Source organism: Procambarus clarkii, chromosome 24 (genome assembly GCF_040958095.1).
Source record: "Procambarus clarkii isolate CNS0578487 chromosome 24, FALCON_Pclarkii_2.0, whole genome shotgun sequence".
Taxonomy (NCBI): domain Eukaryota; kingdom Metazoa; phylum Arthropoda; class Malacostraca; order Decapoda; family Cambaridae; genus Procambarus; species Procambarus clarkii.
In genome coordinates this window covers 47,447,121-47,462,011 of record NC_091173.1, presented here as the reverse complement: position 1 = coordinate 47,462,011, position 14,891 = coordinate 47,447,121, and positions in this window count along the sequence as shown.

The following is a 14,891-nucleotide window of genomic DNA, read 5'->3' as shown; positions in this document are numbered from 1 at the left end:
AATGTTTATCGTAGGCAGGTCCTGCAGGCTGCACATGATGACCCCATGGGAGGTCACCAAGGTATCACAAATATGTACCATAAAATATGCATATATTTTTACTGGCCCAATCTAAAGAAAGATGTGGTCAGGCAATGTCATAACTGTGTACCCTGTCAAATTGTTGGCAAACCAACCCAATCTGTGCCAAGAGCACCATTGCAACCTATTGTAGTTCCTGATGAACCATTTTCTCATGTTGTAATTGATTGTGTAGGTCCTTTACCTAAGACTAAGTCGGGTAACATTTTTATGTTTACTCTTATGTGTATGACGACGAGATTTCCTGAGGCGTATGCTTTAAGAAATACCAAGACTCATAATATTATCAAGTGTCTTGAACGATTTTTCTCCTTGTTCGGAATGCCTTGAGTTATCCAGAGTGACAATGGGAAAAATTTTGTTTCCAAAGTTTTCAAAACTTTCTGCAAATCCAGAGGAATTCAGCACACATTTTCCAATCCATATCATCCACAAAGTCAAGGTGGGCTTGAACGTTTCCATCAAACGTTGAAGCAGATGTTAAAGACGACAGGAGAAACTTATCCAAGAAATTGGGATGAGAATCTCCCTTTTGTGCTGTTTGCTGCCAGAGAAGGGTTACAAGCGTCATTGGGGTGTTCACCTTTTGAGCTCGTATTTGGTCACCAAGTGAGAAGTCCGTTAAAAATGCTCCAAGAAAAGTTGATGGGAGATGTCTCTGTTCATCAGAGTGGTTGGTACTTGAGTGAGGTCAAGGACAAGTTGTGCTCGAGAGTTGGCGAAGGAACATCTGGAACGAACTCAACAAGCAATGAAGCAAAGATATGACAAAAGGTTCAGAGCTAAAGTCAGGTCGTTTGCTGTCGGAGATTTTGTGTTGGTGTTGAAACCTCGTTTGGGGACTTCCATGTCCCATAAGTTTGACGGACCCTACCAAATGGTAGAGAAGGTGGGAGACCTAACTTACAAAATATTTAACCCTACTCTTTCAGAACATAAAATGAATGTGCATATTAACAGGTTAAAAGCTTATGTTGGACCAGAAGTGGTAGCTTGTTTTAGTAGGGAAGAGTTACCATCTGAGTAAAATTGTAGTGAAGGAAATGATGTTAATATTCAACTTCTCAGTTACAGTTCCAATGGAAGGGGGATGCTATGTCATTTACAGGAGGAGCAACGTGATGAGTTCCAGGTTCTGCTGGACAACCATACATCTCTATTTGGGGAGGTTCCCACACAGACCCACCTCATCACACACGACATTCAGCTCCTGGACAGTACTCCAATTAGACAAAATCCTTACAGATGTGAATCCCGAAAAGAGGAAAATTATACAACAAAAAGTGGAATATCTGCTCCAGCATAATTTCATTCGGCCAAGTCAAAGTACTTGGAGCTCTCCGTGCTTGTTAGTGCCAAAACCAGGGGGAACCTGGAGGTTATGTGTAGATTATCGTAAACTGAACAAGACCACTACTGTTGATGTATTTCCTTTACCCCTGTTGGAGGAGTGTATTGAATCAATAGGACATGCTAATTATGTAAGTAAACTTGATTTATCGAAGGGATATTATCAGATTTGCATTAACTGATTATGCTAGGGAAGTTACTGCTTTTGTTACACCTGATGGTGCTTATGAATTCAATGTCATGCCATTCGGTTTGAGAAATGCACTGAGACACAGCACTCACTCTGCAGGGTCAGCACTGAGAAGCGAGAATTGATGAGGAAGGAGGTAGAGTACCTTCTTGAGAATGACCTTGCTGAGCCAAGCAACAGCGAGTGGAGTTCCCCGTGTTTGCTGGTTAAGAAAAGCGACGGTACATACCGCTTTTGCACGGACTACAGGAAGATGAACTCTATCACTGTGGCAGATTCCCACCCCATGCCCAGGGTGAGTGATTGCATCGACCAGGTGGGTAGTGCCAGATATGTGTCCAAGGTCGACCTGCTCAAGGGGTACTACCAAATCTCGTTAACTCCCGAGGCTAGGAAGATATCAGCTTTTGTGGCACCAGATGGACTGTATCAGTATAAAGTTTTGTCCTTCGGGATGAAGAACAACGGGAGTTATTTTCAACGTATGATGAACGAGTTGCTGGAAAGGAGCGAGGTACATAGGCCTGTCGCATTTTACTCCAAGAAATTTGTGAAGTATCAGCGTGCCTATAGTACCGTCGAAAAGGAGGCTTTGGCTTTAGTAATGGCCTTAAAGCACTTCGACGTGTACGTGGGAGGAAGGGCGAGGCCTGTTCTCGTATTTACAGATCACAACCCTCAGACTTTCTTGTAGAAGATGAGAAACTCCAACCAGAGGCTGACAAGGTGGGCATTACTACTACAAGAATACTGGTAAGAAATTAAGCACATCAGAGGGAAGGACAACGTGGTAGCGGATGCCCTTTCCCGAGTACACTAAAACCGACATGACTAATTTTAAGGGGAGGGGGTATGTGACGGTGTTCTCCCCCCTTATATTTCTCCCACGCCGGCTGTAAGAGTCATATCTACTTTTCCCGAACGTTCTCTGCCTTCCAGAGAACAATTTGACATATGTGGGAGCATGAGGTGTTCTTGCAAAGGAGAGAAATTAACTAAAGAAGAGTGTTTTGGCCAGTGGCTTAGGCTCTTTTGGACGCCAAGACGGCGCCGACTCCTACATTTTCTCGTCAAAATGTTATGACGTCAGTAGCACCAGATTGGCCAAGACCAGTGACGTGGTACAGGGAGCCAATGAGAAACGCCCCTGGCAAGTGTGACGTCACGAGTGGTGGTAGGGCCGGGCCGGGCGCCGTGGCGCAAGGAGTTAGATACAACACGTCGCCAAGGGCGGACGTGCGATAAGGGGGTCCTGTCAGTCTGACAGTATTCGCCCCTCTCCGGTGAATATACGCATCACCAGTGGTCTGCGAGCATCCTGTGAGGTCTTCCTGAACTCCGTGAGGCGGACAGAAGAAGGAATTGACAGGAAACGAGCAACAAGTGCTCCAGTGACAGGTGCTTAGCAAGAGTGAAGCCTGGGCAGTGACGTCAGGGACGACTGTACAGTTTCACCAGTCAGGTGATGACGTAGCGGCTGGGCCAGTTCACCGTGAGGATGAAGAAGAACAAACTAGCTGGGAATACGAACGACTGCAACCGGGAGTAAGGACTGCAGACGTAGTTGTGAGGAGGCGGCGACGGCCAGGAGACCAACTCGAACCCTTCAAGAGGTTGTGGAGGAGCACGGAGCCTGCAGAGAGAAGCTGTACGAAGAAGACACGCTTTTTGGGTGTTGGTTGAGGTCCTGGGAAGAGCATCAGTGTGTGTGGGAGTGTTCTCTGTAGCAAGTCGTGAGCCGGGACCAGGAACTTCAATTCAACCCTCAACAGAGGACGAGTCCACATCATTTATGGTGGAAGTAGGCAATCCAGTTTTCCCTCCCATTCCCCTTTAGTTAGCGATTAGCCAGAGTATCTTCTATGTCGTGAGCAGGGCTCACCAATGTCTATGTTTCTAGTAAGACACAGTTGTGAAGGGAGATGCTATAGAGCTCTCACGAGATATATATATGGTGTGTGATTGCACCTGTGGTTTGATGAAGAGATTACTCTGACGGGGACATTTATATTTACATGTCATTTATATTATAAGTTCGTGCCAGAGGTTATATATATAAATATACAATTTAATAGTATAAGGCTGTGTGCCTAGAGTTACCTCATTATTATAAATATTGATAAAGTGAACTATATATACTGGAGTTATTAAATAATATATTCATATGTCTAGTGGTTAACTGTGATTATGCCAGTGTTGTGATATACTGTGAATGCGAGGGAATAATAGGCGCCTCACGCCAATAGTGTGAGTATAGTGAGGAAGTGAACAGTGTGAGGAGTGTGAGTGGCCTTGGCATCTCGCGAGTTGCCAAACGTTCGATAACACTGCACGTGGAGCGTGGGAACGCACGTCAACTGGAAGTGTTGCCATTCCCGGAGTGTTCCAGAATTGTGAAGAGGCGGAGAGAAGGCTGCTCATTTATTCCTTTGCCATGTTGTTGATGCAGAGTTATGATTCTTTGATCTTGTAAGTAAACTACAAAACCACCGCCGTGTTTGTGTCAACCCTCCATTTCCTTGTTGCTATTGAGACTATCTAAGAGTGACTGATTTAATCATATACTTACCTGTTACCAAGCTGATTAGTATTCCCTGGAACCACTACTATATTACTACTATTCCACTGAGGTGTTACTGGATACGGTAAACACCAGTTTGCGACCTATAGTGAGCGGTAGAGCCCTCTGTCTGGGCGGGCACATGATCAAGTGAAGTGATCATGTTCTAACTGCCAACCCAACAACCAATCAGCCGGCGAGCTTCAATATCCAAGCTACATCGTTTCCAGTGCTTCCCAACGCTTCTGCTCCTGCTACACAGACGTCCACACCAGGCCAGACCACCCCCCAATGGGGACACAGGCGACTGCACCTCAGCCAACCAACTTGACTGTCAACCAATCAGCGGCCTCGACCAACACCACTCTCATCCCATGCCTGATCAGTGTAGCTGAGAGAGAGGCGGGAACAGACAACGCAAAATACGTGAGAGTACTGAACAGGCTGCTCGCCCAGAACAACCTGCCTACAATGTTGATACCAGCAGACCTATTTCAACATCACAACGCTGCTTCAACCCAAACAGACGAAATTCCAACACCAACAGTAACCGCAGTCATACCGCAACCACCACCACCGGAGTCGAACCCAGCACAAGTCACCCAGGCAACAGCATCCACCCAGACTACCACCACAGCAGACCAGTCAACCTCATCACCTGCCCCCACCAGCCAGAGACGGAAGAAAATGAGAGCAAAAAGGAGACCAAAAAGTCAGCAAGTGGAAACAGAATCAGATTCTGATGCAGAGTTCCAAGAAGCCCTGGCTGAGACCTACACATATGAGGCCCCAGACTTCGACCTAAACCCAAGTAAATCAAGCAAGAAAGTGCCCTGCAATGGACTTTACCTCAATCACGGTGGCAATTTCAACGGCAATCGAAGCACAAGAATGGTCATTGCCTTAGAATGCAACAGGATCATGAACCAGCTCAGGACCACCATTCCTTACCCTGTGTTTGTCCACCACGAGACCGTGGAACGCTATGTAGACTTCTGCGCTCTGGAGAGTGAATACATCGACCCTAAATTCGACTTCAAGAGGGGACAAGTGACCTTCCTGGAAGAAGATGAAGACCCGACAGGAACACCAATACCACCGCTAACATTCGGGAAGTACATGCGAATACCTCCTGGCCGAGACACCACCAAGCAACAGTGAACTTACCTCTCACCACCTCAATAAGGAAGACGCCTCCTCCAAGCCAGACAGACCACCTCAAGTGAACCAGGACGACATCACCCTGCCCCACCACTAGCCTCCTGCCGCCCAAGAAGAACTTAAGCTACAGGCTTTGACTGGAAAAACATCTCCAATCCAAGGTGGACGGGCCACCGAACTTTCAAGCCTCCTCTCTCCACATCCAAATCCTCTTCCAAGAATTTCATCGCCCCATCCTTCTTCCTCCCACATCCTTTCCAAGCTCTTTGGACATCAAAGCAAAGCATCATGTTCTTGCTTGTCTTTAGGCTACGAGGCCAGCCGGAGACAGATTGAGAGACTCCTGCTGAACAGTGGCACCGTGAGGATCGAGTGCAGACCCGTGAGGGGTACAGTAAGTAACGTTTATCACTAATAATACTTGGTGGTGACTAGCTAGAGAGAGAGAGAGAGACACCCCGACAGTGAGCATCGGCACCAGTTTTAGTGAGGAAAAGGAATACCTTGGTTCAATAGAGTGTGGACTACCGAGAACTGAACTCCCGTACCATAAAAGATGTGTACCCACTTTCCCTAGTTGATGAATGCCTAGACACTTTAGCAGGGAACGAATGGTTCAGTAAATTAGACGCCAATTTAGCATATTACCAGATCAATGTAGCCGAGAAAGATCGGAAAAAGACGGAATTTATCACCAAGTATGGTTTGTTTGAATTCAAGAAAATTGCTTTTGGCCTTTGAAATGTTCCAGCTACCTACACCAGTCATGAACCTGGTGTTATGAGAACTAAATTGGAAAACCGTGCTAGCCTTTTTGGATGACATCCTAATGCTAGGCGAGTCTTTTCAGAGTCACCTCTCCAACCTGGAACAAATCTTTGAAAGATTCAGGAGAGATGGCCTGCGCCTTAAGCCACAAAAATGTGCCCTTATTTAAGAAGCGTGTCGAATTCTTGGGCAGAATAGGTAGCCGGACAGGGCTAGAATTGGGACAGGAGGCAATAGAGGCAGTGGTGAGGTGGCAAACCCCTAGTTCATCCAAGGATGTGGAACGATTCTTAGGATTAGCCAACTACCACAGGGCTTTAAAAAAATTATTTGTGGAGCAAGCTGCTCCTCTATATGCATTAACCGTACCAAACAAATTTGATTGGGTAAGCAAGCACCAAGAAGTCTTTGCGGCTATCAAGATGGCTTTGACTACGGCTCCTGTTTTGGGACTGTTACGGCCACTATGGGTCGCAACCGGGTTCTTTGATGGTAGAACCAAAATGATAGAATCCGACCCCAAGTTGGTAGTATGCTTTCAAGAAAGTGGCTATGTAGGGCATAAAAAAAGAGGGGATTAGCAAAACACTGTTCCTTTCATCAATGTATTAAATATCTTTCCACCACCGTTAAGTAATATATATATATATGTACACCGTCACCATAAATAATATATAAAGAACAGATTGGCTATTACTACACCTATGTACGATCCTTTTGCTCAGGGTATCAAACATGCTCACGTGCAGAGTTCATCAATCCCCAGTATTTCTTCACTGTCCAGTAGCGTATCAAACCTTACTGGGGAAGAACACCGGCGAGTTCACCTATACGTGGGCCAGCCCACTGACAGTGTCATGAGGTGCCTGTACCCCAACAACTGCTCTCCAGCTACTCGCTAACGGTACCTCAACCACACGCTGAGCGGGGTCACAAACCTATACAGGGGAAGCGATCCCCTGGCAGCAGTCTCTAGCGAACAGCTAGCAGCACTACTTAACAGGCACCTCCCTGTCGTCGGTCTCTCCCTTAAGCCAGTCCCGAAGGTACGCCGATCTTTTCAACACTAAAGCACTAGCAGCTACCACACTGCTTCATCGGCGGCGGCTTACTTGGTCATTTCCAGGACCATGTAGGGAGATTCTGGACTGCCCAACATGAACTGCCATATTCAGTACCGCTGCCCCCAGACGTCACCTCTGTGGACACAAAAAACGTCATCAATAACCTTGACGATACTGGTGAACTAGGAAATAACACTAACCCACTTGGGAGGTGACATTGTGCTCAAGACCAGAACACACTAGGTGGCGCTGGTCTTGATGCGTCACCTCACCAGAGGTCACACACAACGACCCCTCTGGCTGACCAAGGCAGGAATCTTTAGCCATATGCAAGTACTAGATAACCACCACCAGATGGCATTGTCCACATTATGTACTATTCCTGGGGAGTTTGGGTGCAGACCCTTAGATGGCGCTGGAACTGCTACTCTTCCACCTCCCCTCCCCCTGACAAGGGCGACGAGTCCGTAACAGGAACTACCCAATGGACAGGACCCATTTTTCCTGGATACCGATGCCTCTGACTGGGCAATAGGTGCGGTGCTGCTACAGGTTCAGAAGGAACAGGAAAATGTAATTGCTTACGCCAGTTTTGCATTAACCCCGGAACAAAGAAAGTATTGCACTATCAGGAAGGAGTTGTTGGCAGTGGTTAGGTTCACCAGGCTTTTTTAGCACTATCACTTGGGCCGGCCTTTTACTGTTTGCACTGTCCATTGCAGTTTGGTATGGTTGACTAGGTTCAAGAATCCCCAAGGCCATTAGCTCGTTGGTTGGTAGAGCTAAGCCGGTTTGACTTGAAGATCCAACACAGGACGGAAAAGAAACACACCAATGCGGACTCATTGTTGAGGGAAGGGGACACCCAGCAGTTATGAACACATTTTCGTCATGACATTCCCGTACAAGACCTGCCATGCAGAGGGCTGTTCTTATTGTCGCAGTGCACACCAGAACTGGGCAGCGTTCCAAGAAGCAGTAGACGATGTAGTCCCACTAGCTACTTGGTCGTTTGATTGTGCGTGCAGTGTTCAGGCTCGTGGAACAGTTAGACACATAAGCACCAAGTCTCCTTCTCCAGACTGGTGGTCGGAGGACAACAACCAGTTAAATACGGAATGCCTCTACATGAATTGCAAGAACAGACAGAGAAAGACCCAGACATGAGTATTGTGAGAGCATGGTAGGAAGGCCATCATCCTGCAGAAGGTGACCTATTTGGAGACAGCCCCGCCATGTAATATTACTGGCTAAACAAAGAGGCCTTTATTTTTTAGAATGACCTTTGGTTGTGGTATAAGGTAGATCAGGACGGAACGGCCCAAAAACTGTTATACATCCCCAATAACTTGTGACAAGAAGTATTGAGTTTATGCCATGATATACCCGATATGGGTCATCAAGGCAGGAATCGTACAATGGAGAGTCAACTCAAGATATTTTTGGTATGGGCTAACAACCCAGGTTGCTAATTATGTTGCCTCGTGCCCTCCCTGCAGTATAAACAAAAAAACATCCAAGACCAGCAGGCATGAGTTGCTCAAGTACCATGCGGGTGCACCAATGGAAAGGGTACTCCTGGACTTTTTAGGACCACTGTCCAAGACCCGGAGGGGCAACAAATACCTCTTGGTGATGGTAGATCAATTTACAAATGGATCGAGTGCGTGCCACTACATCCCAGACCGCAGAAGATACGGCTAGAGCGGCACCAGACGGGTTCTTCCCTGGGTTTGGGTATCCGTTTGAGATTTTTACCGATCAAGGGAGAAACTTTGAGAGTGACTTGTTCACTAAACTTTGCGAGATGAAGCACATCCACAAAGCTCATACCACAGCTTATAGACCGTCAGCAAATGACCAGGTAAAACGGTACAACAGAACCATCATGGATGCATTGTAGTGTTATGCCAGTTCTCACATGACAGTTGGGATGACTACGTTCAACACATAGCGGGTGCAATTAAATCCTGTGGGAATCGACAGACAGTATTCACCCCTAATAAATTAATGCTTGGTCGAGAAAGTAACCAGCCAATAGATGTGATGTATCCCCGGGAGAGGCAACCTCCCCAAGACACAATACCCTACTTAGCACAGTTGCAAAGGGGAAATAGAATAGACACACGAGCTAGCCCGGAAATCCCTATCATCTACCCAAGAACGAATGAAGAAAGATTACGACCTGAGGGCATGGTTACAGGTCTATAAAAAAGGTGACCTGGCTTACCTGCTGGATTCCACGCAGGCAAAGGGGCAGTGGCAAGAAACTCCGTAATGGAAGGGCCCGGGGATCATAATTCATAAATTTTCATCTTGTTTATTCAGGGTTAAATTCCAGCGTGACCTCACCATAGTGAATCACGACAGATTAAAGAAACGTAAGGACCGTATATGTCTAGACTGGGTGATTAGATTTAAGCAGCACATGGCGCAGGTACCGGAAACAGCATCATTACCATATGAAGACCTTTTTTGTATAGGTAGGAGGCCCATATGATGGAAAATTTATGGTGCAGTGTGATAAGCGTGCGGAATGGTTTCATGGAAAGCTGTGTGGGAGCAACGGTTGTAAATGAACGTTCTAAGCCTGAGTATATATGTATATAGTGTACGAACACACGCCGGGAATAGTTTAAATAAATGCCCTCCTTGTTACCTGGTTGATACCTGGTTGATGGGGTTCTGGGAGCTCCTTACTGTTACGACACTGTTCATTACAGACTTACACGCCGACACGGCGATGTCAACCAAGGTTTCATCCTCCAATTACACCGACTACGAGTTGGAACACAAACAAATGGAGCCAGGGGTTCCAGCAAGGGCCCAGGGTTTTTAACAAGGTGGGCCATTTTATCAAAGTTTTTGGAAAATCAGTCCAATTCAAGTCAAATGGAACCTCCAGGGGAGGTAGCACCTACGCTCCCGGGAATCATGGGCACAGGAGTCCCAACAGACTCCACCTCTAGCTGGGAAACGAGCTGCCCAGCGAATCTATATGCTTAGGAGGGCCCGAGGGCCTCCACAGGTTTATTTCTGGCGCCCTCAACCTGGGATGTGGCTTTTCCAATAGCCATTTCAGGATCAACGACACCCTGTTAAGGGTGAACTAACATCCAGTGAGTACATCCTCCTACCAATCTATGCTATAAAAGAAATTTGTCTTCAGGTAAAAGACCTACAACCAGTGCCAATTCAACTTCTTGTGGGCGGGTAATGACGTATGTGAATCCGAGAAAGTATCCACAGAGCTGTGAAACCCCATTGGGGTGGGCAATATCACTGGGTATCCACCCAAGTGAAGTTGGGTATGCAGCTACCGACAACCTGGAAACTTTGGGTACATATCTGAATGCAAACCCTACTATGCCGCTGGTGCCAATCGGCTTCGATACGGAGACAGCAAGCCCAGTGGAGAGGCAGGAACAGAGGGGTGTGTTTCAGACAGATACTCCACATGCTTCCGTGCGCCGTGCCTTTGAGTTATTTCCTTGCGCTCAGCAAGGAGGGAGGAGTCTGATTTACTATACTACACAGCACTGACAGACCTCCAAGAACATTGTAGCTTCGCACAGCCAATGCACGTGCGAGGCTTTACGGGAAACAAAGCTATGATCCGGGAGTGGCTTAATATCGTCCCAAATACATATTTTAGTGTGGACATAGAGGGGCAAGGCCAGAAACTCAACAAATAAAAGTACTGAAGGAAATACAAGGGAGCGACTACTACTGAAATCTGTGGCACCGGTAGCATCCGAAGCAGAGGTAAATCACCCTTTCTTCCCCCGCCTACATCGGGGAAGTAGGCATATGTGTGTGGCAAAAGGGCTAGACATGAACGTAGGGCCAGGATCACCACCGAGAACGGTCATAGGCTACTCAATCTTATGTAAACAGAAGAAAACAAAATTGTAGTGAGTGTACAAAAGTATAAATAACAATGAATATGGGAAATTTAATCTCGAAAATGATATCTAATTTAATCCAAAGACAATATAATCATAAGTATCCATATATATGTGATGGGATGCAAAGAAGTAATTGCATACGGGTATTAAATATGATTTTATAATTATAATGATAAGTTAAACACCACCATGGTTTATTAGTGAAAGAACCAATGAACAGTATTATGTCAATATGTATCATAAATGTGTAAATAATAAACCAATCCCAATATATTCTTTTTTAGTTAAACCAGAGACATTCTCTTCCGTTGCTATATATATCATTCCACGCCTCAATGTAAAGCCGGTGGAGGGTCCAATCCAAAGGGACATACTAAGTCTAGATTGAGTTTCTAATATACCCCCATGTTTTATAGGAATGTGTGGAGTGTGAAGGGAACCACATTCAAAATACCCGTCAGCGGGAATATCTTATGCTAGGTGCTCCTGATTGGTGGACAACAATCCTATGCCATGCGTCTGCGCACCACCCACGCGCGTATGCCCGAAGGAGGGAGAGGGGCTGAGAAGAGAACCGCACCTGACCGCAGCTGGACCTGTGAACAACGCCTCCTGGATAGTGGTTATCCGGCACCCCATATTGGCTAGTTACGGTTGGAACTCGCCCATCCTCGCCCCTGAGAAGCCGTTGCATTGCTTCAGCCTTCCCATAGAAGTCTTCAGCTCGAGGTGAGCAACTGTCTTCCCTGTTTTATATCTATTTCTGTGTATGTTATTTACCACGTGGTCGTCGTTCCATACCCCATAGGCGACCGCCTCCACAGTACACTCAGTCAGCTTATTGTTTACCCACACTCTCTTTGTCAGTCTGGACATGGTAGTATATTTTTTTTTTTAGATATATACAAGAATTGTTACATTCTTGTACAGCCACTAGTATGCGTAGCATTTCGGGCAGGAATACGACCCCCGCCGCGAAGAATCGTTTTTACAACCAAGTACCCATTTTACTGTTTAGTTAAACAGAGGCTACAGATAAGGATTTGCACCCAGTAAATCCTCCATTACCAGGATACGAACCCATGACAAAGCGCTAGCGGAACGCCAGGCGAGTGTCTTACCACTACACCACGGAGACTATGCCTTACCGACGAGTTTGTTTAGCTCCGTATCAAGAGAGAGGGAATCAGAGATTGTGGAGTCCAGGTACACGAAGTCGTGAGTGACTTCCAGTTTGGAATCGGAGATGCTGATGTTAGGTGGGGAGTCACTCCTTGTCCCATGACCTGTGTTTTCTTCAGGCTAATTGTGAGTCGTAAAACCTGACAGGCTTCGCAGAAGCGGGTCATGAGCTGTTGGAGGTCTTCGGATGAATGGGCAGTGACTGCTGCATCGTCACCAAAAAGGAAGGTTTGTAAACATCTCAGCCGAACCTTTGTCTTGGCTCTCAGCCTTGCGAGGTTGAAGAGCTTTCCCTCCGACCTGGTCCAGAGGTAGATGCCTTCCGTGGCAGAACCAAAGGCGAGCTGCAGCATAACTGCAAAGATCTCGAAAGGGGTTGGAGCCAGGACGCAGTCCTGCTTTACACCACTTCGGATGTCAAAAGCGTCTGATGTTAGGCTATCAAAGACCACGGTGACCCTCATGTTCTCGTGGAAAGATCTGATGATGCTGAGGAGCCTGGGTGGGCATCCGATCTTGGGGAGGATCTTGAACAGGCCATCCCTGCTGACGAGGTCGAAGGCCTTCGTCAGATCTATGAAGGCTACGAAGTGTGGCTGCTTCTGTTCCTGCATTTCTCCTGCAGTTGTCTGAGGGAAAAGACCAAGTCGATGTGGAATCTGCCAGCTCTGAATCCGCATTGTGATTCTGGATAGACTCTCTCTGCAAGTACTTGGAGCCTCTTCATTGTGACTCGAGCAAACAGCTTTCCGACAATACTGAGGAGGGAGATTCCACGGTAATTGTTGCAGTCGCCACTGTCACCTTCATTCTTATACAGCGTGACGATGTTGGCGCCTCTCATGTCGTGTGGAATCTCTCCTTCGTCACAGCAGTGGCAGAGAATTTCAAGCAGCTCCATAAGCAGGTTGCCTCTGTAGCACTTCAAGGTTAGCAGGTATACCGTCTTTTCCAGGAGTTTTGCCAAATGCAAGGGAGTCAAGGGCCTCGCTGAGTTCTTCAGGGGTCGTTTCGCTGTCGAGCTCCATTAACACAGGCAGGCACTCAATGGCGCTCAGGGCATCTTCGGTTAACACTGTCACGAATCCATATATTTGATTCTAACATTTATCATGATAAACATGTATGTCCATTATTCCTTTCCTCAGTTATCTATAAATTTTAAATAAATAAGCTCTTCATAAAAATGAGTTCCCTGTTGGGTTATTTGTTGACCTACATAAGGCTTTTGACACTGTCAACCACCAAAACCTTCTTCTTAATTTAATTTAGATCATTATGGAGTCAGAGGTCACTCCCTGCAATACCTTCAGTCCTACCTTACTGACAGGCTCCAGTATGTTTCTGTGAATAATTCCATTTCTCCGAGACTACCTATAAATATCGGTGTTCCTCAGGGCAGCATACATGGCCCTCTCCTCTTTCTCATCTACGTTAGTGACCTTCCAAATGCCTCTCAACACCTCAAACCAATCTTATTTGCTGATGACACAACTTTCATCTCTCAGTACTGACCCTCTTGCTCTAAATGTCACTGTGAATACTGAACTAAATAAAGTCCATCTTTGGCTAACTGCTAACAAACTCACCCTTAACATTGACAAAACTTTCTATATTCTGTTTGGTAATAAACCTTCAAATGAAATTATTCTAAGAATAAACAATATACAAATCAGTAGTAAAGTTGATGGTAAATTCCTTGGTGTCCTCATCGATAACAAGCTGAATTTCCAGGACACATTCTAAATAGAGCAAAAAAAAATTCTAAAACTGTTGGCATTCTTTCTAAGATCAGATATTATGTCTTCGCCCTGCCCTGGTGACGCTCCATTACTCTCTCATCTATCCTTATCTCAACTATGGTATTTGTGCTTGGGGTTCTACTACCCAAAATCATTTACGTCCTCTAATTACCCAACACAAAGCTGCTATTAGAACAATATCTAACTCTGGCCCCAGACAGCACTTGGTACCCTTACTCAAATCTCTGAATATGTTAGATATTAAGTCACTGCACATCCTCTCTTGTGTACTATATATTTAAAACTCTGAATTGTAATGTCAATCCTGACCTTAAAAGCTTCCTAGAAGGTTGTAACAGAACCCATGGGCACCACACCAGAACAAATACCTATTTGATATTCCAAGAGTACGACTTAATCAAACTAGGAATGCTTCAAATCAAGGGACCCAGAATGTGGAATGACCTTCCCAATCATGTCAAAGATTGTACCTCTCTCAACCAGTTTAAGATGAAAACTAAGTACAACATAATTAACTCCGTGTAACCTACCTTACTTCTAATGTCAACCCATGTCTTACTAATAAAAAAAAGGCTGTTTGTTGACCAACTTGTATATTGGCTATTTTCTACCATGTTCCCCACTTTTTTATCTTTTATTATTTTTTTCTTTCAACGCAATTTATACTTTAAGCTCAATTACTATTAAGTTTTAGTCTAAGTGTGTTTTCCCCACCTCACCTTGCCCGAAACATTATGCGTACTAGTGGCTTTAGGCATTGTATTTAACCTCTATCTTTAAATCAAACAGAATGTTTGTACTGTAACCCTGTAACTAAGTGTGTATTTTTCCTAAAATAAATTATTATTATTATTAACCATTATA